Genomic DNA, 22539 nt, shown 5'->3' on the forward strand with positions numbered 1-22539 from the left:
ATGGGGTAAACTTCTTAGATAAACGCAACTGACAACTTTTGCAGTAAGATTAATTTTTGTATTAACAAGAATATAATTCTACTCTGTACTGTTTCCCTATGACCCTGTTACCTTTCAGTTAAGGTCACCATAAAATCGGAAAATAGGTTTACAATCACTTGACCTGCATAAAATGTTAATAGCCTCAAGGCCAGAAGATCATGTGCTAAAAATTACTATAGAATTAGAAAGCAAAAAAATCCTGCTTTTCCTAAAATTCAAAATGATGTAATGCTAATCCTGTGAAATCATGAGTAAACATCTTGTACCTTAAAAACATTCTGTGAAAGGGTATAAAACCGGTTGTCAGAAAGTAAAACACAGACTTGGGCCTATCAAGGCTAGTCTCACGTCTCTCTCTCTCTCTCTCGCCGACGCCGTTCATCCTGAGGGTACCCCCTGGATCATGTCGAGGCTGGATCCCGGCAAGTGGCACCACGAACAGGGAACCCGAAGGTAAGCCCCCCCCCCCATTGTTCAGTTTTCAGGACGGCTAGGACCCCACTAGGGTGCTGCAGGGCCCCCTGCATAAGATAGGTAGGGTGAGGAAAGTGGGTAGGCTTTAGGTTTCTTCTTTACAACCCTACTAGGGCGCTACAGGCCCCCCTACATAAGAAAGGTAGGGTAAGAAAAGTGGGTACGTTTCAGTTTCCTTCTTCTCTAAATTAAGCCTCTTCCTTTTTTCTCTTTTTTTCTTCTTCTAATTAGCAACAAAAATGGGTAACAGTGAGTTAAAAGAAAGACAACTTTTTATTGGAATCATAATGCAACTTCTTAACTACAGAGGAATTAAAGTTAAAAAGACCAGTGTTCAGTCCTTTTCCCCCTTTGTCCAAGAGCAATGTCCTTGTTTTCCAGAAGACAGCAGTTCTCCTGGGTTCCCTTACCCTCCTGCCCTCCACCCCGGTGCTCTTTCCAATGAGATCTCTTGCTTTCTCAGCACATGTGTCTCCTCCGACAATTCATTTATAAGAGCTCAGTTACGGGCCCAGAAGGGGTCCCCCTTCCTGCAACTGGTGGGAACTCTTCTTCCCTGAGACTGACATCCTGACCACTCAGGGTACTCAGAGGCCAGCTTGCCTGCCAATGGACCAGACCCAGCGGCCGCAACTGGGACCCTTTTGTCCCTGGTCTCCTCCTGACACAGACAACTGGCCAGAGTGCCCCGACTAGTAAGGAACAAGAGACTTTATTGACCTCTTTCCCCTTCCCTCTCTCTGTCCTCTCCTTAGCCCTTCCTATCCCTCCCGTTTTTCTAATCCCCCAGTAATTTGGTCGAAGGGCCTCAGCTTGAGCTGAGGATTGGAGACTGATCACCTCCTCTTGGCAGAGAACTCGAATTCCGGTAGGGCCGAGTTCCAGTCCTCCCTTCTCTGGATGCCTGGGTACCTGCAGGTGGCAGGAGACGTCTGTAAGGCCACCCTTTTTGCCCCCCCCTTTCCCGCCTCCTCCTCCTTCTCCTTTTCCTTTCCTCCTTAAAATCTTTGAAGACATCTGAAGTTCTGTGTCTATCTAGAAGGTTTTCTGAGAGACTGTATTCTTGTATTTAAGGGAGTGTCTGATGAGGACTGCCAGGTTTATATGTGTGTGTTTTAACTCTGTGTTCTGTGTTGTGATTTTTGATGGCTATTTTGCTTTTTGTTAGAACTTGATTTTCTTTCCCTGTGCCTTGAGACCAGGGAACACTTATCTAGACCATCTCTAACTCCTGAGACTGAGAGAAAAAGGGGAAAAGCCTTTAAAATTTTTTATTTATTTCAACTTTTTTATAAACTAGTAAATTTTATATTATAATATCTAATTCATCACCAAACTTAAAATATGAAGCTAGATCTCGCACTGTGTCTGTCTAAATATGTCTTGGTATATCTTTGTCTTTGGGTAGTATTTTTTAGGTTAATTTGTAAAAGAGCTCTATTTAATTGGCTTAAAAAAAAAAAGGTAAGTGCTTACAAATCAAATAATTCTAAATTAAACAATAAATTCCAGGTTCAGGTAAACTAAAAAATATTCAATATTAAATACCTGATATTAATGTTTGTTTGTTGACCTATCTAATATAGACATGTCTTAGAGTAATTAACATCTAGTAAAATATTTTCATTATGCCTAGGTTTATTATAAGTTAAATGTTGTTATACTGTAATATCTGTTACAAGTTTGTCAGCAAGGAAAGTACCTCAAGTAAGAAACTTAAAAAAAAAGAAGGTAAGTGAGATATGAGCTTTTAAACTTTATTAAGATTAAAAATATCTGTCTAAAACAGTTTCTCTAGGTTTTGGTAACCTAAATTTCTAAAGTTGTGCTAAACTAATAGCAGAAGTTTATTAAATAGCTTGGTCATTTCCAAATAAAATAAGATTCTGAAACATTCATTACTGAATAGTAACTTACAGAGAAACTAAAGATTTTAGACTATTAATAAATAATGTTTGATGCCATCCTGAGATGTTCATTAGAAGTTTTTTAGAAATTATCACTGGTATTTATGTTCACCAATCTATAGAGTGCTAATATAAAGGTAAATTCTTGGTTGCTTAAAGAAAGTAGGATGTGTGTGTTCAGTAAAAAAGGTATAAAAAATAAAGTTACATTTTACGAAGGGAAAAGAAAGTAAGTCTGACTTACAGGTGGCTGTTTCAGGATGGGAGAACAAAGTAATGGGTACAAAAAGTGTTAAGAAGGCTTGATGGAAAGTACACTCCAAGGGAAGTGTTTTGTGCATAAATACAAGTTTTCTTGAGACGTTGAACTGCCTTTGATAATGGATTTTAAGTTTCTTTACCTCTAAAGTGGTCTGTTCTATGTTTACCTTTAAAATCTTTTTTACTTTGGCTAAGTAAATATATTATTTCACAGTGATCTATATGATTCTACCTGACAGAGTACTATAAACCCTTTTGATATTTATTGACAAAACTGCCTAAATAACTTGACTTCTAGCTGACTTTGGGATGCTTCAGAGGGCCCCTGAGACATCCCAAAGAGCTATTAAACTACCTGAGTTCATTTGACCTGTTAAATTGCATGGGAATTACTGTTGGAGGAGTGATAAATCTTCAGGTTATATTGTATGGTTGATGTTACTTATATAGATATCCTAGAAATTATGTGAAATTCATGAAAATCTGATATGTCCTGGTAAAATATTGTCAGTTATCATTTTAGCTATCACGTTAAAGTGTTAGAAGTCACAGCAATGACCAGGCTACAATTTAATTAGATTTTAAACATGCCTTGTATGGTTTCACTCTCATGCCTTTTAAAAAAATACTGCTAGTTCTTCGAGATTTATAAAAAGACTTTTCTAAGATTAACTAAAAAAATTTGTTTGTTTGCTATCCAGTAAATTGGTAACAGACTGGAATTTAGTCTACTCTCTATGTTAAGAGAAAAAAGTTTTCTTAGAATGAATCTTTCAATAAATAAGTGTTATTTAAGATTATGGTACATATAAAAGCTCATTCTGCTTCTACCAAAAATAACCCCTCACTGTTAGACTTGTGCTATCTTAATGTCTTAAAACTGACAACGCCCCTGCTTACACTTCTAAACCTTTTCAAGCTTGAATATTGGGGCAACGACATTAAACCCATTCATACCCTTCGTCCCGTCACAGAACTCATCAGAGCAACCCCAAGCAGTGCAGGACTGGACCTCTGTTCCACCGTCACAACAATACTAACACCTGACTCCACCGCTGTGAAAGTTCCCACTGGTGTTCATGGCCCTTTGCCTAGAGAAACGATGGGACTATTAATAGGCAGGAGCCCCACATCCTTACATGGGATCACAGTGATTCCAGAAGTCATAGACTCAGACTATACTGGTGAAATTCAAATAATGGTGTCTCCCCCCACTAAGACTATTCAAATCTATAAAGGACAGAAAATAGCTCAGTTGCTGATGCTACCTTGTCATGCTGACACAAGAAAAGCAGCTTCAGCTGCCAAGTGTTGGGACAGGGGGTCTGATTCAAGTGATTATGTCTTTTGGGTTACACAAGTTACTCAAAAAAGACCTATGAAGACAATTCTAGTTAATGGTAAAAAGGTGACTGGCCTGCTAGACACGGGAGCAGACATTTCCTGTATTGCGGGCAGTGACTGGCCCAGTGCTTGGCCAACTCAAACCACAGCTAATGAGTTGGTTGGCATTGGTAGAGCACCTTCAGTGACAAAGAGCTCACAAATTTTACTTTGGTATGTAGATAAAGACTGCCAGGGACATTTTCAACCTTATGTAATTCCTTCATTGGGAGAGATATTTTTGCTCAGATGGGAGTTTTGCTGTATTGCCCAGATGAAAAGGTGGCTGCACAGATGTCGCAGATAAGTTATAATCCTTTTATGGGTCTGAGTAAAGATCAAGAGAGACAAATTGAGCCAGTTGTCCCAAAAATAAGAAGAGAGAGACAAGGCTTAAGATATCCAAATTTATAAGAGAGGCCATTGTTCTCGCCGCTGACCCCATAGTCTGGAAATCTCCTGATCCAGTGTGGGTGGAACAATGGCCTTTAAATTCAGAAAAACTTTCAGCAGCACGACAGTTAGTGAGAGAACAATTAAAGGCTGGACATATAGAGTCTTCAAATAGTCCATGGAACATGCCAGTTTTTGTAATAAAAAAAAAATCGGGGAAATGGAGACTCTTGCAAGATCTAAGAGCAATAAATGCCACTATGTAAGATATGGGAGCCTTACAGCCTGGCCTTCCCTCCCCTGTGGCTGTTCCCCAAGGCTACAATGTTATAGTGATTGATCTTCAAGATTGCTTCTTTACTATTCCCTTAGACCCTCAAGATAAAAAGAGATTTGCCTTTAGTCTTCCCTCAGAAAATTTTAGACAACCTCATCAGAGATTTCAATGGAAGGTTCTTCCCCAGGGTATGAAAAATAGTCCCACATTGTGTCAAAAGTTTGTGGACGCTGCCCTACAAGGTATCAGGGAGAAACATCGGGATGTCTATCTAGTCCACTATATGGATGATATATTGCTAGCACACCCGGATAGGGTTTATTTACAGTAAGTTTTGATTAAATTGCAAGAGACTTTGAATCGCTGGGGCCTAAAGGTGGCCCCTGAAAAAATCCAAGTGAATATGCCTATAACATATGTGAGAAGAATCCTAAATAATGAAACAGTTACTCATGTACCTTTGCAGCTTAGAAAAGATAATTTGGTTACTTTAGATGATTATCAAAAGTTGTTAGGGGATATAAATTGGATTCGGCCCTTTTTAAAGTTGACTACTTCTGATCTTAAGCCTTTCTTTGACATTCTTCAAGGGGATCCAGACCCCACCTCTGCTAGAATGCTGACACCTGCAGCCAGGGAAGCCTTAATGAAGGTAGAAGAAGCTTTAGATAAAAATTATATTAAGAGACTTGATTATAGTATGGCATGGCAATTTATAGTGTTGCCCACAGCTGTGGCCCCTACAGGGGTGCTTTGGCAAGAGGGTCCCCTAGAATGGTTGCATTTACCTGTCACGGCCAAAAAGGTTGTGGCCTGTTATCCAGGACTAGTGGCTACTTTAATAATTAAAGGGAGACATAGAAGCATTGAAATGTTTGGAAAAGAACCATCTGAAATCATAGTGCCTTATAATAAAGAGCAACTAAATGCCCTTCTATCATTAAATGAAGACTGGCCGATTGTCATTGGTAATTATCCAGGACAAATTTTACACCATTTACTTGCTAGTCCTTTATTAAATTTCCTCTCACGACATCCGGTGATATTTCAAGAAAGGTGTCAAGTTTCCCCTATCGAGGGGGCAATGTTGGTGTTTACAGATGGGTCTTCTAATGGAAAGGCTGCTATTGTCACCCAGACTTCAAAAAGGGTTTTAAATACTGGGGAAACATCAGCCCAGAAAGCAGAATTAACAGCCGTGATAGAGGCGTTCAAAGAGTTTTTAGACCAGGCTTTTAATTTATTTTCTGACTCACAGTATGTAGTTAGGTTGTTCCCTCAAATTGAAACGGCTGTTTTACCAGAAAATAAAACCACAATTTTTATATTGTTATCTACCCTTCAACAGCAAATTTGGAAAAGGTCAAAACAATTCTATGTTGGACATATAAGAGCTCATTCTAATTTACCTGGACCCCTCCATACGTTTAACCAAGAGGCAGATTTGCTAACCCGAACCATAGTGGCCAGTGATTTTGAAGATGCTAAAGCCTCACATGCTATGCATCATCAAAATGCAACTGCCCTTCAATACCAGTTCCACATTCCTAGGGAATCTGCACTCGAGATTGTTAGAACATGTCAACTTTGCCCTACTTCAGTTCCCGCTTTGCTTTTTGGGGTAAATCCCCGTGGCTTACTACCTAATGTGCTTTGGCAGATGGATGTAACACATGTTCCTTCTTTTGGAAAACTATCCTTTGTGTATGTTACTGTAGATACCTTCTCCCATGTCATTGTGGCTACTGCCAGAATGGGAGAAGCCTATAAAGATGTAGTTCAACATCTTTTTGCCTGTTTTTCCTATTTAGGAATGCCAAAATCAATTAAGACAGACAATGCTCCAGTTTATACATCTAAGTCCCTTAAAAATTTCTGTGCCCAATTCGGTATATCCCACTCTACAGGAATTCCTTACAATCCCCAGGGACAAGCAATTGTAGAAAGGGCACATCAGACACTTAAAACACAAATTTCTAAATTACAAGAAGGGCAGTTCAAATACAGTTCTCCACACCACGTTTTGCAGCACGCCCTCTTTGTGCTCAATAACCTTAACGCTGATCAAGCCGGTTTAACAGCTATGTTCCGTCACTGGAACCCAGAACAAAAAGATATGAAACCTTTAGTAAAGTGGAAAGACCTCCTTTCCGGACTATGGAAGGGACCTGATCCCTTGCTAACCAGTGGGCGAGGGTATGCTTGTATTTTCCCACAGGGTGCTGACTCGCCAATTTAGATCCCAGACAGACTGATTTGCCATGTCGAAGTCCCCCAGACCTCCGGTTCCCTCGCAGCCTCAGCCACAAAAGAGGAAGAGCACTCCTCTGCCCTCGCCTCGGTCACTCACCCGGGAAGTCCAGCAGACTTGGAAATGACCGGCAACAGAGATCCCGGAGGAACCAACGGCGGATCCACCCACTAAACAGATGTCATGGCTTTGCATGAAAGATGGCGCCCAACCTCCTACTCCTTCACGTCGCAGAAGACCACCAGGACGTCCTGCGTGGACAACTCAACAAGCCTCCATACCCACATGGGGACAAATTAAGTCACTCTGTCATCAAGCACAGGGAATAGCTTCCCTGCAGGGATCTTCAGCCTCTCCCGAAAGGGTTTTTATTGCTATGCTTGCTTTACTGTCTTGTCAGGCAAGTGCTACCTCCTCTACTTCAGAAAAATACTGGGCATATTTCCCTGGTCCCCTGACCTTCCAAGTACTTACTTGGAACAGCGACCCTATACGGGTCAACACAGACCAGCCTCATCTCTTGGGAGGATCCTATAGTTCTTATGATAAAGATCATTATCCCATCAATTTTAACTATACTTTTAGGGGATTAACAGATGACCTTCCCCTTTGCTTTAACTTCCCCCATAGTCATACAAGTGATCTCATCACTCCCTCTAAGGAGGGACGTGTTGGAGCCTCCAAAACAATTCTGACAGATTCTCCAGCATCAAAATTTTCAGACAATACAGGAGATCGGCTGGTTTGGATATTACAGGCTCATATGCCTGGGGTCCTTGACCCCTATAAATCTTTGTTCCTTAATGCTCCACCAAAATATCCAAATTGTATTGATGTTGCTCCGTCAGATGTCATATGGAAAACTATAGACAACCGCCTGGGATACCCAGTATGGAAATCTTGTACTTATAATTCAAACATAGATTATAGAATACCGGGAGGTGGAAACTATTCGGTACAAGACTGGAGCAATCCAAATCCAAGTCAGAATCTAGGAGCTGTCAGTAGGCTTAGCAATTAAAATAATGATTCCCTCCCTTGGCCATTGGTGCCCAGCAGATGGCATTATAATCAATTTGTTCCCCCCATGTTGTCCTATACAACTAAGGGTAAAACTTTTTGACAGCCAGAAATTTGGAGAGCCCTTGCTGCCACCTCCATTGTTACTTTAACTCGACCAGAAAACAATTCCACCTATTCTGTGCTGGCTTGTTTACCCTCCCCTTAGGTTTTTTTGTTTACTAATGATTCAAAAAGACTTCATATACAAATGAATCATTCAGGTGGACCAAATATAGTCTACTGTGAACAATGCATGCTTTCATCCTGTTTAACCCCTCAATGTAATATTTGTTCTTTTGTGGTACTGCAACGTCCACCTTATCTTATGGTGCCTGTCAGAGTGAACGCCTATTGGTATGACAATTGTGGTTTAGCCGTTCTGCAACACCTACAAGATTTAATGTGTTCCCAACGGTTTGTAGGACTACTTATTCTAGGGATTTCAGCTTTGATAACAGCAATTACCTCTGTCACTGTGGCAGCGATATCCTTGACTCAACAAGTACATACCACTCAATATGTCAATGATATTTCAAAAAATGTTTCCTTAACTCTAGCTATGCAAGAGATTATAGATAGGAAATTAGAAGTAAAAATAGATGCCCTGGAAGAAGCAGTCATGCATATTGGAACTGAGTTACAGGCTTTAAGGGTAAAGTTAGCGTTATCCTGTCACGCTGATTATCGGTAGATCTGTGTAATGCCCCCCAAAAGTAAATGATATGGATTACAATGGAGAAAAGATTAAAAATCATATTTCGGGTATATGGAATAGCTCCAGCATTACTTTAGATCTTGGAGAGCTTCACGGTCAGATAAAAACATTAGAACATTCCCGCCTGGACTTTATTACTACAGGAGCTGCTAACGATATTTTTCATAATTTTTCTAACTTTATTACTGAAAAAAATATCCTATCAACTATTTTCAGTTATGCAGCTGTAGCAGCACTAGTTTTACTATTCATTATAATCCTTCCTTGCATCGTCAGAACTCTCCGGCAGAGCACTCAAAAGCTTGCGACTCAGATCCATCTGGCTGTCTTAAAAAGTAAAAAAAGGGCGAGATGCCGGGAGCCAACACATGAGACCCTACCCCTAAAAAGGCCATAGGGGAGAAAACCTGATGGGCAAGGCGAATCAGGTTTTCAGGGGTTTCGAAAAAGTCAGCTCACGAAACCCTACCCCTAACAAGGCCGTAAGGGAGATAACCTGACAGGCAAGGCGAATCAGGTTTTCAGGGGTTTCGAAAAAGTCAGCTCACGAAACCCTACCCCTAACAAGGCCGTAAGAGAGAAAACCTGACGGGCAAGACGAATCAGGTTTTCAGGGGTTTTTGAAAAGGCTAGCTCACGAGATCCCACCCATGACAAGGTCACGAGGAGAAAGCCTGACAGGCAAGGCAGATCAGGTTTTCAGGGATTTTGAAAAGCTGCCCCCGGCTCTAACCTTAAAGATATCTGTCTTTCTGATGCCTGCCTCAATGAACTACTCCCTAATTTCTCTGACACAGACAGGAAGGCCTTCCCCGATCTCTTCCCAAATAAGAATCAATTTAGAACTTTAATCAATAAGTTTCCCAGGTGGTAGTTTTTTATGAGATTATTCAGGGTGAAAGGAGTGTTTTAATTCAAACACCTCTGCTGGTAGTTTTGTTAGCCAAATGCATTTATGCGCTTGGTACTAATATGCATGATTGCTTATAATATCCTAATCATAAAATAGCATGAAGAACCTGATTATATAAAAGCCCTAATAGACATAGAGCCCTTTTAAGGGGTAAAGGAGTCCTATTAGAAAACATAAGAAAATTATTCTATAGGTGGTTATTGGGTTGTGATTTGCTTGCTGTGTTTTGCTTGCTGTATTTTTGCCTTTAATGTGCTAAGGTTGTGTTATAAAAACCATTGTTAATATAGTTAAAGATCTAGACAAATAAGAACTTAGCCCTAGTGTGGTACCAATGAGACGGTTGTTAATTGTCAGTCAGGAGTACTAGGGCAGAAGCTGCCTCACTGAAGCCGCAGAGTCTGTATGGGGTAAACTTCTTAGATAAACGCAACTGACAACTTTTGCAGTAAGATTAATTTTTGTATTAACAAGAATATAATTCTACTCTGTACTGTTTCCCTATGACCCTGTTACCTTTCAGTTAAGGTCACCATAAAATCGGAAAATAGGTTTACAATCACTTGACCTGCATAAAATGTTAATAGCCTCAAGGCCAGAAGATCATGTGCTAAAAACTACTATAGAATTAGAAAGCAAAAAAATCCTGCTTTTCCTAAAAATCAAAATGATGTATGCTAATCCTGTGAAATCATGAGTAAACATCTTGTACCTTAAAAACGTTCTGTGAAAGGGTATAAACCCAGTTATCAGAAAGTAAAACACAGACTTGGGCCTATCAAGGCTAGTCTCACGTCTCTTTCTCTCTCGCCAACGCGGTTCATCCTGAGGTACCACCTGGATCATGTCGAGGCTGGACCCCGGCAGCCTCTGAGGCAGGGCCGACCTAGGGGCACAGTGGGCCTCTTGCTCTCCCTGCTGCCCTGAGGCTGCTGGGCCAAAGAGGCCTTGGGCATCGACCCCCTTCCTGGCCTCTTCCCTCTGACCAGGCCGTCCAGGCTCCAGGCCCCTGCAGTGTGGAGAGAGCCCCTGCCAGAAACCTCCCCTTCAATTAGGCCTCAACTGAGGCCTAGGCAACAGGGGAAAGGCGCTAAGGGAATGAGCCTGGGGAGGCATCTGGGCATGCCTGGACACACTTCCCGCAGCCTGCCTCCTTGTGGGGCAGTACCCCCAGAGGCCAGGAACGTCTGGACAAGGCTGGCCTGGGGCAGGGTCCATGCTGGGACCTGCCCCTGGCCTGTGGGGCCTCTGAGCAGAACCGGCCCTCGCCGCTGGAAGACCTCCCCGGATGCCTCCAAAGGCCGGTTTGCAAGCACTCTCGCTGGCTGGCCGCCGCTCCCTCCCCGAGGGAGGCCCGCGTTTCCCATAAGCCACGAACTCTGCTCCCAAGCCTGGGAGAAAAGCGCTTCGGGGTGATCCTCTCTCAGGGCCCTTGTCCCAGAGCCTGGGGGAGAGGTATAGGCTCCACAATCCCAGGCCAAGGCAGAATCAAATGGACACGTCTGTTCTTGCCCCCTGCAACGTCAGAGAACTCGGGTGAGCAAGAGTCTGTCAGGCAGCTCCTGGGCAAGCACAGCAGCAGCACCTGTGTGGGAAGGGGCAGGGCCGACCTAGGGGCACAGTGGGCCTCTTGCTCTCCCTGCTGCCCTGAGGCTGCTGGGCCAAAGAAGCCTTGGACATCGACCCCCTTGCTGGCCTCTTCCCTCTAACCAGGATGTCTGGACTCCAGGCCCTTACAGTGTGGAGAGAGCCCCTGCCAGAAACCTCCCCTGCAAGTAGGCCTCAAATGAGGCCTAGGCACCAGGGTAAAGGCACTAAGGGAATGAGCCTGGGGAGGCGCCTGGGCATGTCGGGACACACTCCCCGCAGCCTGACCCGTCGTGGGGCAGTACCCCAGGAGGCCAGGAAGGTCTGGACAAGGCAGGCCTGGAGCAGGGTCCATGCTGGGACCTGCCCCTGGCCTGTGGGGCCACAGAGCAAATCCAGCACTCTGCCGCTAAAAGACGTCCCCGGCCGACACCTGAGGGCATGTTTGCAAGCACTATACCCGAGGAAAGCCCACGTTTCCCGCAAGCCGCGCACTCTGCTTCCAAGCACGGGAGAAATATGATTAGTGGTGGTCCTCTCTCAGGGCCCTTGCCCCTGAGCCGGGGGCCAGCTAGGGGCTTCACACTCCCAGGCCAAGGCAGAACCACATGCACACGTCTTTTCCTGCCCCCTGCACCGTCAGAGAGCTTGGGTGAGCCAGAGTCTGTCAGGCAGCTCCTGGGCAAGCCCAGCAGCAGCACCTGTGTGTGATGGGGCAGGGCCGACCTAGAGGCACTGTGGGCCACTTGCTCACCCTGCTGCCCTGAGGCTGCTGGGACAAAGAGGCCTTGGGCATCGACCCCCATGTTGGCCTCTGTCCTATAACTAGGCCGTCCGGGCTCCAGTCCCTTCCAGTGTGGAGAGAGGCCCTGCCAGAAACCTCCCCTCCATGTAGGCCTCAAATGAGCCCTAGGAACCATGGGAAAGGCGCTAAGGGAATGAGACTGGGGAGGCGTCTGGGCATGTCTGGACACACTACAGGCCGCAAGCCCCTTTGTTGGGCAGTTCCCCCGGAGGCCAGGAAGTTATGGTCAAGGCTGGCCTGGGGCAGTGCCCTTGCTGGGACCTACCCCTGGCCTGTGGGTCCTCTGAGCAGTACCAGCACTGTGCCGCTGGAAAACCTCCCCGGCAGCCTCCAAAGGCCGGTTTGGAAGCACTCTCACCGGCTGCCCGCCTCTCCCTCACCGAGTGAGGCCCGCGTTTCCCTAAAGCCATGAACTCTGCTCCCAAGCCTGGGAGAAATGCGCTTCGGGGTGTTCCTCTCTCAGGCCTTTGCCCCTGAGCCTGGGGGACAGCTAGGGGATCCACACACTCAGGCCAATGCAGAACCACATGAACACGTCTCTTCCTGCCCTCTGCACTGTCAGAGAGCTCGGCTGAGCCAGAGTCTGTCAGGCAGCTCCTGGGCAAGCCCTGCAGCAGCGCCTGCCTGTGAAGGGGCAGGGCCGACCTAGGGGCACAGTGGGCCACTTGTTCCCCCTGCTGCCCTGAGGCTGCTGGGCCAAAGAGGCCTTGAGCATAGACCCTCTTGCTGGCCTCTTCCCTCTGACCAGGCGATCTGTGCTCCAGACCCTTGCAGTGTGGAGAAAGCCCCTGCCAGAAACCTCCCCACCAAGTAGGCCTCAAATGAGGCCTAGGCACCAGGGAAAAGGCGCTAACGGAATGAGCCTGGGGAGGTGCATGGGCATGTCTGGACACACTCCCTGCGACCTGCTCCTTCGTGGGGCAGTACCTCCGGAGGCCAGGAAGGACTGGGCAAGGCTGGCCTGCGTCAGGGTCCATGTTGGGACCTACCCGTGGCCTGTGGGTCCTCTGAGCAGGACCAACACTCTGCTGCTGGATGACCTCCCCGGCTGCATCCAAAGGCCAGTTTGCAAGCACTCTTGCCAGCTGGCCGCCGCTCCCTCCCCGACGGAGGCCCGTGTTTTCCGCAAGCCGCGCATTCTGATCCCAAGCCCGGGAGAACTGCGCTTGGGTGGTCCTCACTCAGGGCCTTGTTCCTGAGCCTGGGGGTCAGCGAGTGGCTCCAAACTCCCAGGCCATGTCAGAGCCACATGCACACGAGTCTTACTGCCCTCTGAACCATCAGACAACTCGGGTGAGCCAGAGTCTGTCAGGCATCTACTGGGCAAGCCCAGCAGCAGCGCCTGTGTGTGAACGGGCAGGGCCGACCTAGGGGTGCAGTGGGCCACTTGCTCTCCCTGCTGCCATGAGGCTGCTGAGCCAAAGATGCCTTGAGCATAGACCCCCTTGCTATCCTCTTCATCTGACCAGGCCGTCCGGGCTCCAGACAATTGTAGTGTGGAGAGAGCCCCTGCCAGAAACCACCCCTCAAAGTAGACCTCAAATGAGGCATAGGAACCATGGGAAAGGCGCTAAGGGAATGAGACTGGGGAGGTGCCTGGGCATGTCTGGACACATCTCTGCAGCCTGCCACTTCTTGGGGCAGTACCCCCGGAGGCCAGGAAGGTCGGTGCAAGGCTGGCCTGGGGCAAGGTCCATGCTGGGACCTGCCCGTGGCCTGTGGGGCCTCTGAGCAGAACCAGCATTCTGCCGCTGGAAGACCTCCCCGGGTGCCTCCGAAGGCCGGTTTGCAAGATCTCTTCCCGAGGGAGACCCGTGTTTCCGGCAAGCCACGCACTCTGCACTCAAGCCCAGGACAATAGCGCATAGGGGTGGTCCTCTCTCAGGTGCTTACCCCAGACCCTGGGGGACAGCTAGGGGCTCCACACACCCAGGTCAAGGCAGAACCACATGCACACATCTCTTCCTGCCCCCTGCACCGTCAGAGAGCTCGGGTGAGCCAGAGTCTGTCAGGCAGCTCCTGGGCAAGCCCAGGACCAGCGTCTGTGTGCGATGGGGCAGGGCCGACCTAGTGGCACTGTGGGCCACTTGCTCACCCTGCGGCCCTGAGACTGCTGGAACAAAGAGGCCTTGGGAATTGACCCCCTTGCTGGCCTCTTCCCTCTGACAAGGCCGTCCGGGCTCCAGTCCCTTGCAGTGTGGAGAGAGCCCCTGCCAGAGACCTCCCTTCCAAGTAGGCCTCAAATGAGGCCTAGGCACCAGGGGAAAGGCACTCAGGGAGTGAGCCTGGGGAGGCGCCTGGGCATGTCTGGACACACTCGCTGCAGCATGCTCCTTCGTGGGGCAGTACCCCCGGAGTCCAGGAAGGTCTGGTCAAGGCTGGCCTCTGGCAGGGTCCATGCTGGGACCTGGCCCTAGCCTGTGGGGACTCTGAGAAGAACCAGCATTCTGCCGCTGGAAGACCTCCCAGGCTGATTCTAAAGGCCAGTTACAAGCACTCTCGCTGGCTGGCCACCTCTCCCTCACCAAGGGAGGCCCGTGTTTCCAGCAAGCTGCGCACTCTGCTAACAAGCCCGGGAGAAAAGCACTTCAGGGTGTTGCTCTCTCAGGCCTTTGCCCCTGAGCCTGGGGGACAGCTAGGGGATCCACACACCCAGGCCAAGGCAAAACCACATGCCCACGTCTCTTCCGGCACTCTGCACCATCATAGAGCTCTGGTGAGCCACAGTCTGTCAGACAGCTCCTGGGCAAGCCCAGCAGCAGCACCTGTGTGTGAAGGGGCAGGGCTGACCAAGGGGCACAGTGGGCCACTTGCTCTCCCTGCTGCCCTGAGGCTGCTGGGCCAAAGATGCCTTGAGCATAGACCCCCTTGCTGGCCTCGTCCCGCTGACCAGGCAATCCGTGCTCCAGACCCTTGAATTGTGGAGAGAGCCCCTGCCAGAAACCTCCCCTCCAAGTAGGCCTCAAATGAGGCCTAGGCACCAGGGAAAAGGCGCTCAGGGGATGAGCCTGGGGAGGTGCTTGGGTATGTCTGGAAACACTCCCCGCAGCCTGCCCCTTCGTGGGGCAGTACCCCCAGAGGCCAGGAAGGTCTGGGCAAGGCTGGACTGGGGCAGGGTCCATGCTGGGACCTGCCCCTGTCCTTTGGGTAATCTGAGCAAAACCAAAACTCTGCCGCTAGAAGACCTCCCCGGCTGCCTCCAAAGGCCTGTTTGCAAGCACTCTCACCGGCTGGCCGCCTCGCCGTCACTGAGGGAGGCCCGCGTTTCCCGCAAGCCGCGCACTCTGCTCCCAAGGCTGGGAGAAAAGCACTTCAGAGTGTGCCTCTCTCAGGCCTTTGCCCCTGAGCCTGAGGAACAGCTAGGGGCTCCAACACCCAGGCCAAGGCAGAACCACATGCCCACGTCTCTTGCGACCCTCTGCACCGTCAGAGAGCTCGGGTGAGCCACAGTCTGTCAGGCAGCTCCTGGGCAAGCCCAACAGCAGCACCTATGTGTGAAGGGGCAGGGCCGACCTAGGGGCATATTGGGCCACTTGCTCTCCCTGCTGCCGTGAGGCTGTGGCCAAAGAGGCCTTGGGCATCGACCCCCTTTGTGGCCTCTTCCCTCTGACCAGGCCGTCCAGGCTCCAGGCCCTTGCAGTGTGGAGAGAGACCCTGCCAGAAACCTCACCTCCAAGTAGGCCTCAAATGAGGCCTAGGCACCAGGGGAAAGGTGCTCAGGGAGTGAGCCTGGGGAGATGCCTTGGTATGCCTGGACACACTCCCCACAGCCTGCCCCTTCATGGGGCAGTACCCCCGGAGGCCAGGAAGGTCTGGGCAAGGCTGGCCTGGGGCAGGGTCAAAGCTGGAACCTGACCCTGGCCTGTGGGACCTCTGAGCAGAGCTAGCACTCTGCCGCTGGAAGACCTCCCCAGGTGCCTCCAAAGGCCGGTTTGCAAGATCTCTTCCCAAGGGAGACCCACATATCTGGCAAGCCACGCACTATGTACCCAAGTCCAAGACAATAGCGCATCGGGGTGGTCCTCTCTCAGGCCCTTGCCACAGACCCTGGGGGACAGCTAGGGCCTCCACACACCAGGTCAAGGCAGAACCATATGCACACATCTCTTCCTGCCCCCTGCACCGTCAGAGAGCTTAGGTGAGACAGAGTCTGTCAGGCAGCTCCTGGGCAGGCACAGCAGGAGCGCCTGTGTGTGATTGGGCTGGGCCAACCTAGCGGCATGGTGGGCCACGTGCTAACCCTGCTGCCCTGAGGCTTCTGGGCCAAGGAGGCCTTGGGCATCGCACCCATTGCTGGCCTCTTCCCTCTGACCAGGCCTTCCTGGCTCAAGTCCCTTGCAGTGTGGAGAGAGCCCCTGCCAGAGACCTCCCCTCCACGAAGGCCTCAAATGAGGCCTAGGCACCAGGGGAAAGGCGCTCAGGGAGTGAGCGCTGCACCTGGAGAGGCGCCTGTGCATGTCTGGACACACTCCCTGCAGTGTGCTCCTTCGTGGGGCAGTAGCCCCGGAGGCCAGGAAGGTCTGGGCAAGGCTGGCCTGGGGCAGAGTCCTTGCTGGGACCTGCCACTAGCCTCTGGGGCCTCTGAGAAGAACCAGCATTCTGCCGCTGGAAGACCTCCCAGGCTGCCTCCAAAGGCTGGTTGCAAGCACTCTCGCCGGCTGGCCACCTCTCCCTCACTGAGGGAGGCCCACGTTTCCCGCAATCCACGCACTCTGTACCCAAGCCGTGGAGAAAAGCATTTCGGGGTGTTCCTCCATTAGGCCTTTGCCACTGATCCTGGGGGACAGCTAGGGGATCCACACACACAGGCCAAGGCAGAACCACATGCACACATCTTTTCCGGCCCTCTGCACCGTCGGCTGAGCTAGAGTTTGTCAGGCAGCTCCTGGGCAAGGCCAGCAGCAGCGCCTGTCTGTGAAGGGGCACGACCGGCCTAGGGGCTCAGTGGGCCACTTTCTCTCACTGCTGCACTGAGGTTGTTGGGCCAAAAAGGCCCTGGGCAAAGACCCCCTTGCTGGCCTCTTCCCGCTAACCAGGCAATCCGTGCTCCAGCCCCTTGCAGTGTGGAGAGAGCCCCTGCCAGAAACCTCCCCTCCAAGTAGGCCTCAAATGAGGCCTAGGCACCAGGGGAAAGACGCTAATGGAAAGAGCCTGGGGAGGCGCCTGAGCATGTCTGGACACACTCCCCGCGACCTGCCCCTTCGTGGGGCAGTACCCCCGGAGGCCAGGAAGGTCTGGGAAAGGCTACCCTGGTTCAGGGTCCATGCTGGGACCTGCCCCTGGCCTTTGGGTCCTCTGAGTAGAACCAACACTCTGCAGCTGGAAAACCTCCCCGGCTGCCTCCAAAGGCCTGTTTGCAAGCGCTCTCACCGGCTGGCCGCCTCGCCCTCACTGAGGGAGACCCGCATATCCTGCAAGCCGCGCACTCTGCTCCCAAGTCAAGGAGAATAGCAGTTCGGGGTGTTCTTCTCTCAGGCCTTTGCCCCTGAGCCTGGGGGACAACTAGGGCCTCCACACACACAGGCCAAGGCAGAACCACATGCACACGTCTTTTCCTGCCCTTTGCACCGTCAGAGAGCTCGGGTGAGCCAGAGTCTGTCAGGCAGCTCCTGGGCAAGCCCAGAAGCAGCGCCTGTGTGTGATGTGGCAGGGCCGACCTAGGGGCACTGAAGGCCACTTGCTCACCCTGCTGCCCTGAAGCTGCTGGGACAAAGAGGCCTTGGGCATCGAACCCCTTGCTGGCCTCTTCCCTCTGACCAGGCCGTCCAGCTCCAGTCCCTTTCAGTGTGCAGAGAGGCCCTGCCAGAATCCACCCCTCCAAGTAGGCCTCAAATGAGGAATAGGAACCATGGGCAAGCCGCTCAGGGAATGAGCCTGGGGAGGTCCCTGGGCATGTCTGGACACACTACCCGTCGCCTGCCCCTTCGTGAAGCAGTATCCCCGGAGGCCAGGAAGGTCTGGTCAAGGCTGGCCTGGGGCAGGGTCGGTGCTGGGATCTGCCCCTGGCCTGTGGGGCTTCTGAGCAGAACCAGCAGTGTGCCCCTGGAAGACCTCACTGGCAGCCTCCAAAGGCTGGTTTGCAAGCACTCTCGGTGGCTAGGCACCTCTCCCTCACCTAGGAACACCCGTGATTTACGCAAGCCACACACTTTGCTCCCAAGCCCAGGAGAAAAGCGCTTTGGTTGTCCATTCTAAGGGCCTTGCCCCTGAGCCTGGGGGACAGCTAGGGGCTCCAAACTCCCAGGCCAAGGCAGAGCCACATGCACACGAGTGTTCCTGCCCCCTGCATTTTCAGAGAGCTCAGGTGAGCCAGAGTCGGTTAGGCAGCACCTGGGCAAGCCCAGCAGCAGCGCCTGAGTGTGAAGGGGCAGGGGTGACCTAGGGGCACAGTGGGCCAAACCTCCCCTCCAAGTAGGCCTCAAATGAGGCCTAGGAATCATGGGAAAGGCGCTAAGTGAATGAGAATGGGGAGGCCCCTGGGCAAGTCTGGACACACTCCCTGCCACCTGCCCCTTCGTGGGGCAGTACCCAAGAGGCCAGGAAGGTCTGTTCAAGGCTGGCCTGGGGCAGGGTCCTTGCTGGGACCTGCCCCTGGCATGTGGGGCCTCTGAGCAGAACCAGCACTGTGCCGTTGGAAGACCTCACCAGCAGCCCCCAAAGGCCGGTTTGCAAGCACCTCCCAGGCTGGCCGCCTCTCCCTCACCGAGGGAAGCCCGCGTTTCCCACAAGCCGCGCACTCTGCTCCCAAGCCTGGGAGAAAAGTGCTTCGGGGTGTTCCTCTCTCAGTCCTTTGCCCCTGAGCCTGGGAGACAGCTAGGGGCTCCAAACTCCCAGGCCAAGGCAGAGCCACATGCACACGAGTCTTCCTGCCCCCTGCATTTTCAGAGAGCTCAGGTGAGCCAGAGTCGGTTAGGCAGCACCTGGGCAAGCCCAGCAGCAGCGCCTGAGTGTGAAGGGGCAGGGGCGACCTAGGGGCACAGTGGGCCAAACCTCCCCTCCAAGTAGGCCTCAAATGAGGCCTAGGAATCATGGGAAAGGCGCTAAGTGAATGAGAATGGGGAGGCCCCTGGGCAAGTCTGGACACACTCCCTGCCACCTGCCCCTTCGTGGGGCAGTACCCAAGAGGCCAGGAAGGTCTGTTCAAGGCTGGCCTGGGGCAGGGTCCTTGCTGGGACCTGCCCCTGGCATGTGGGGCCTCTGAGCAGAACCAGCACTGTGCCGTTGGAAGACCTCACCAGCAGCCCCCAAAGGCCGGTTTGCAAGCACCTCCCAGGCTGGCCGCCTCTCCCTCACCGAGGGAAGCCCGCGTTTCCCACAAGCCGCGCACTCTGCTCCCAAGCCTGGGAGAAAAGTGCTTCGGGGTGTTCCTCTCTCAGTCCTTTGCCCCTGAGCCTGGGAGACAGCTAGGGGCTCCACACACCCAGGCCAATGCGGAGCCACATGCACACGTATTATATTGCCCCCTGCTCCGTCAGAGAGCTTGCGTGAGCCAGAGTATGTCAGGCAGCTCCTGGGAAAGCCCAGCAGCAGCGCCTGTGTGTGATGGGGCAGGGCTGACCAAGGGGCACTGAAGGCCGCTTGCTCACCCTGCTGCCCTGAGACTGCTGGGAAAAATAGTTCTTGGGCATCGACCCCCTTGCTGGCCTTTTCCCTCTGACCAGGCCGTCCGTGCTCCAGACCCTTGCAGTGTGGAGAGAGGTCCTGCCAGAAACCTCCCCTACAAGTACCCTCAAATGAGGCCTAGGAACCATGGGAAAGGCGCTCAGGGATTGAACCTGGGGAGGTGCCTGGGCATGCCTGGACACACACCCCGCCGCCTGCCCCTTCGTGAGGCAGTACCCACGGAGTCCAGGAAGGTCAGGTCAAGGCTGGCCTGGGGCAGGGTCCGAGCTGGGACCTGCCACGGTCCTGTGGGGTCTCTGAGCAGAACCAGCACTGTGCCAATGGAAGACCTCGCCGGCAGCCTCCAAAGGCCGGTTTGCAAGCACTCTCGCCGGCTGGCCACCTCTCCCTCACCGAGGGAGGCCCGCGATTCCCGCAAGCCACGCACTCTACTCACAAGCCCAGGAGAAAAGCGCTTGGGTGGTCCCGTCTCAGGGCCTTGCCCCTGAGCCTGGGGGACAGCGAGTGGCTACACAAACCCAGGCCAAGGCACAACCACATGCACACGAGTCTTCCTGCCCCCTGAACTGTCAGAGAGCTCGGGTGAGCCAGAGTCTGTCAGGCAGCTCCTGGGCAAGACCAGCAGGAGCGCCTGTGTGTGAAGGGGCAGGGCTGGCCTAGGGGCAAAGTGGGCCACTTGCTCTTCCTGCTGCCCTCAGGCTGCTGGGCCGAAGAGGCCATGGACAACGACCCCCGTGCAGGCCTCTTCCCTCTGACCAGGCCGTCCGGGATCCAGTCCCTTGCACTGTGAAGAGAGCCCCTGCCAGAAACCTCCCCTCCAAGTAGGCCTCAAACGAGGCCTAGGAACCTGGGAAAAGGCGCTCAGGGAATGAGCCTGGGGAGGAGCCTGGGCATGTCTGGACACACTCCCCGCAGCGTTCTCCTTCGTGGGGCAGTACCCCCGGAGGCCAGGAAGGTCTGGTCAAGGCTGGCCTGGGTCAGGGTCCAGGCTGGGACCTGCCCCTGGCCTTTGGGTCCTCTGAGTAGAACCAACACTCTGCAGCTGGAAGACCTCCCCGGCTGTCTCCAAAGGCCTGTTTGCAAGCACTCTCGCCGGCTGGCCACCTCGCATTCACTGAGGGAGGCCGGCGTATCCCGCAAGCCGCGCACTCTGCTCCCAAGCCTGGGAGAAAAGCACTTCTGAGTGTTCTTCTCTCAGGCCTTTGCCCCTGAGCCTGGGGGACAGCTAGGGGCTCCACACACCAAGACCAAGGCAGAACCACATGCCCACGTCTCTTCCGGCCCTCTGCACCGTCAGAGAGCTCAGGTGATCCAGAGTATGTCAGGCAGCTCATGGGAAAAACCCAGCAGCAGCCCCTGTGTGTGAAGGGGCAGGGCCAACCTTGGGGCACAGTGGCCACTTGCTCTTCCTGCTGCCCTGAGGCTGCTGGGCCAAAGAGGCCTTGGGGATCAAACCCCTTGCTGGCCTCTTCCCTCTGACCAGACCGTCCGGGCTCCAGTCCCCTGCAGTGTGGAGAGAGGCCCTGCCAGAAACCTCCCCTCCTAGTAGGACTCAAATGAGGTCTAGGAATCATGGGAAGGCGCTAATGGATTGAGACTGGGGAGAGGACTGGGCATGTCTGATCACACTCCCTGCCACCTGCCCCTTCGTGGGGCAGTACCCCCGGAGGACAGGAAGGTCTGGTCAAGGCTGGCCTGGGGCAGGGTCCTTGCTGGGACCTGCCCCTGGCCTGTTGGGGCTCTGAGCAGAACCAGCATTGTGCCGTTGGAGAACCTCACCCGCAGATTCCAAATGCCGGTTTGCAAGCACTCTCGCCACCTGGCCTCTTCTCCCTCACCGAGGGAGGCCCGCGTTTCCCGCAAGCCGCGCACTCTGCTTCCAAGCCAAGGAGAATAGCAGTTCGGGGTGTTCCTCTCTCGGGCGTTTGCCCCTGAGCCTGGGAGACAACTAGGGTATCCACACACCCAGGCCAATGCAGAACCACATGCACACGTCTCTTCCGGCCCTCTGCACCGTCAGAGAGCTCGAGTGAGGCACAGTCTGTTAGGCAGCTCCTGGGCAAGCCCAGCAGCAGTGCCTGTGTGTGAAGGGGCAGGGCCGACCAAGGGGCACATTGGGCCACTTGCTCATCCTGCTGCCATGACGCTGCTGGGCCAAAGAGGCCTTGGGCATCGTCCCCCTTGCTGGCCTCTTTCCTCTGACCAAGCCCTCTGGGCTCCAGGCCCTTGCAGTGTGGAGATAGCCCATGCCAGAAACCTCCCCTCCAAGTAGGCCTCAAATGAGGCCTAGGCACCAGGGAAAAAACGCTAATGGAATGAGCCTGGGAAGGTGCCTGAGCATGACTGGACACACCTCCGCAGCCTGCTCCTTCGTGGGGCAGTACCCTCGGAGGCCAGGACGGTCTGGGCAAGGCTCTCCTGGGGCAGGGTCCATGCTGGAACCTGCGCGTGTCCTGTGGGGCCCCAGAGCAAATCCAGCACTCTGCCGCTAGAAGACCTCCCTGGCTGCCTCCAAAGGCCAGTTTGCAAGCACTCTCCCCGAGGGAGGCCCGCGATTCCCGCAAGCTGAGCACACTGCTCCCAAGCCCGGGAGAAAAGCGCTTCGGGGTGGTCCTCTCTCAGGGCCCTTGCCCCTGAGCCTGGGAGCCAGCTAGGGGCTCCACACTCCCAGGCCAAGGCAGAACCACATGCACACGTCTTTTCCTGCCCTTTGCACCGTCAGAGAGCTCGGGTGAGCCAGAGTCTGTCAGGCAGCTCCTTAGCAAGCCCAGAAGCAGCGCCTGTGTGTGATGTGGCAGGGCCGACCTAGGGACACTGAAGGCCACTTGCTCACCCTGCTGCCCTGA

The sequence above is a fragment of the Muntiacus reevesi genome, unplaced genomic scaffold, assembly GCF_963930625.1.
Source record: "Muntiacus reevesi unplaced genomic scaffold, mMunRee1.1 SCAFFOLD_114, whole genome shotgun sequence".
Classification (NCBI taxonomy): Eukaryota; Metazoa; Chordata; class Mammalia; order Artiodactyla; family Cervidae; genus Muntiacus; species Muntiacus reevesi.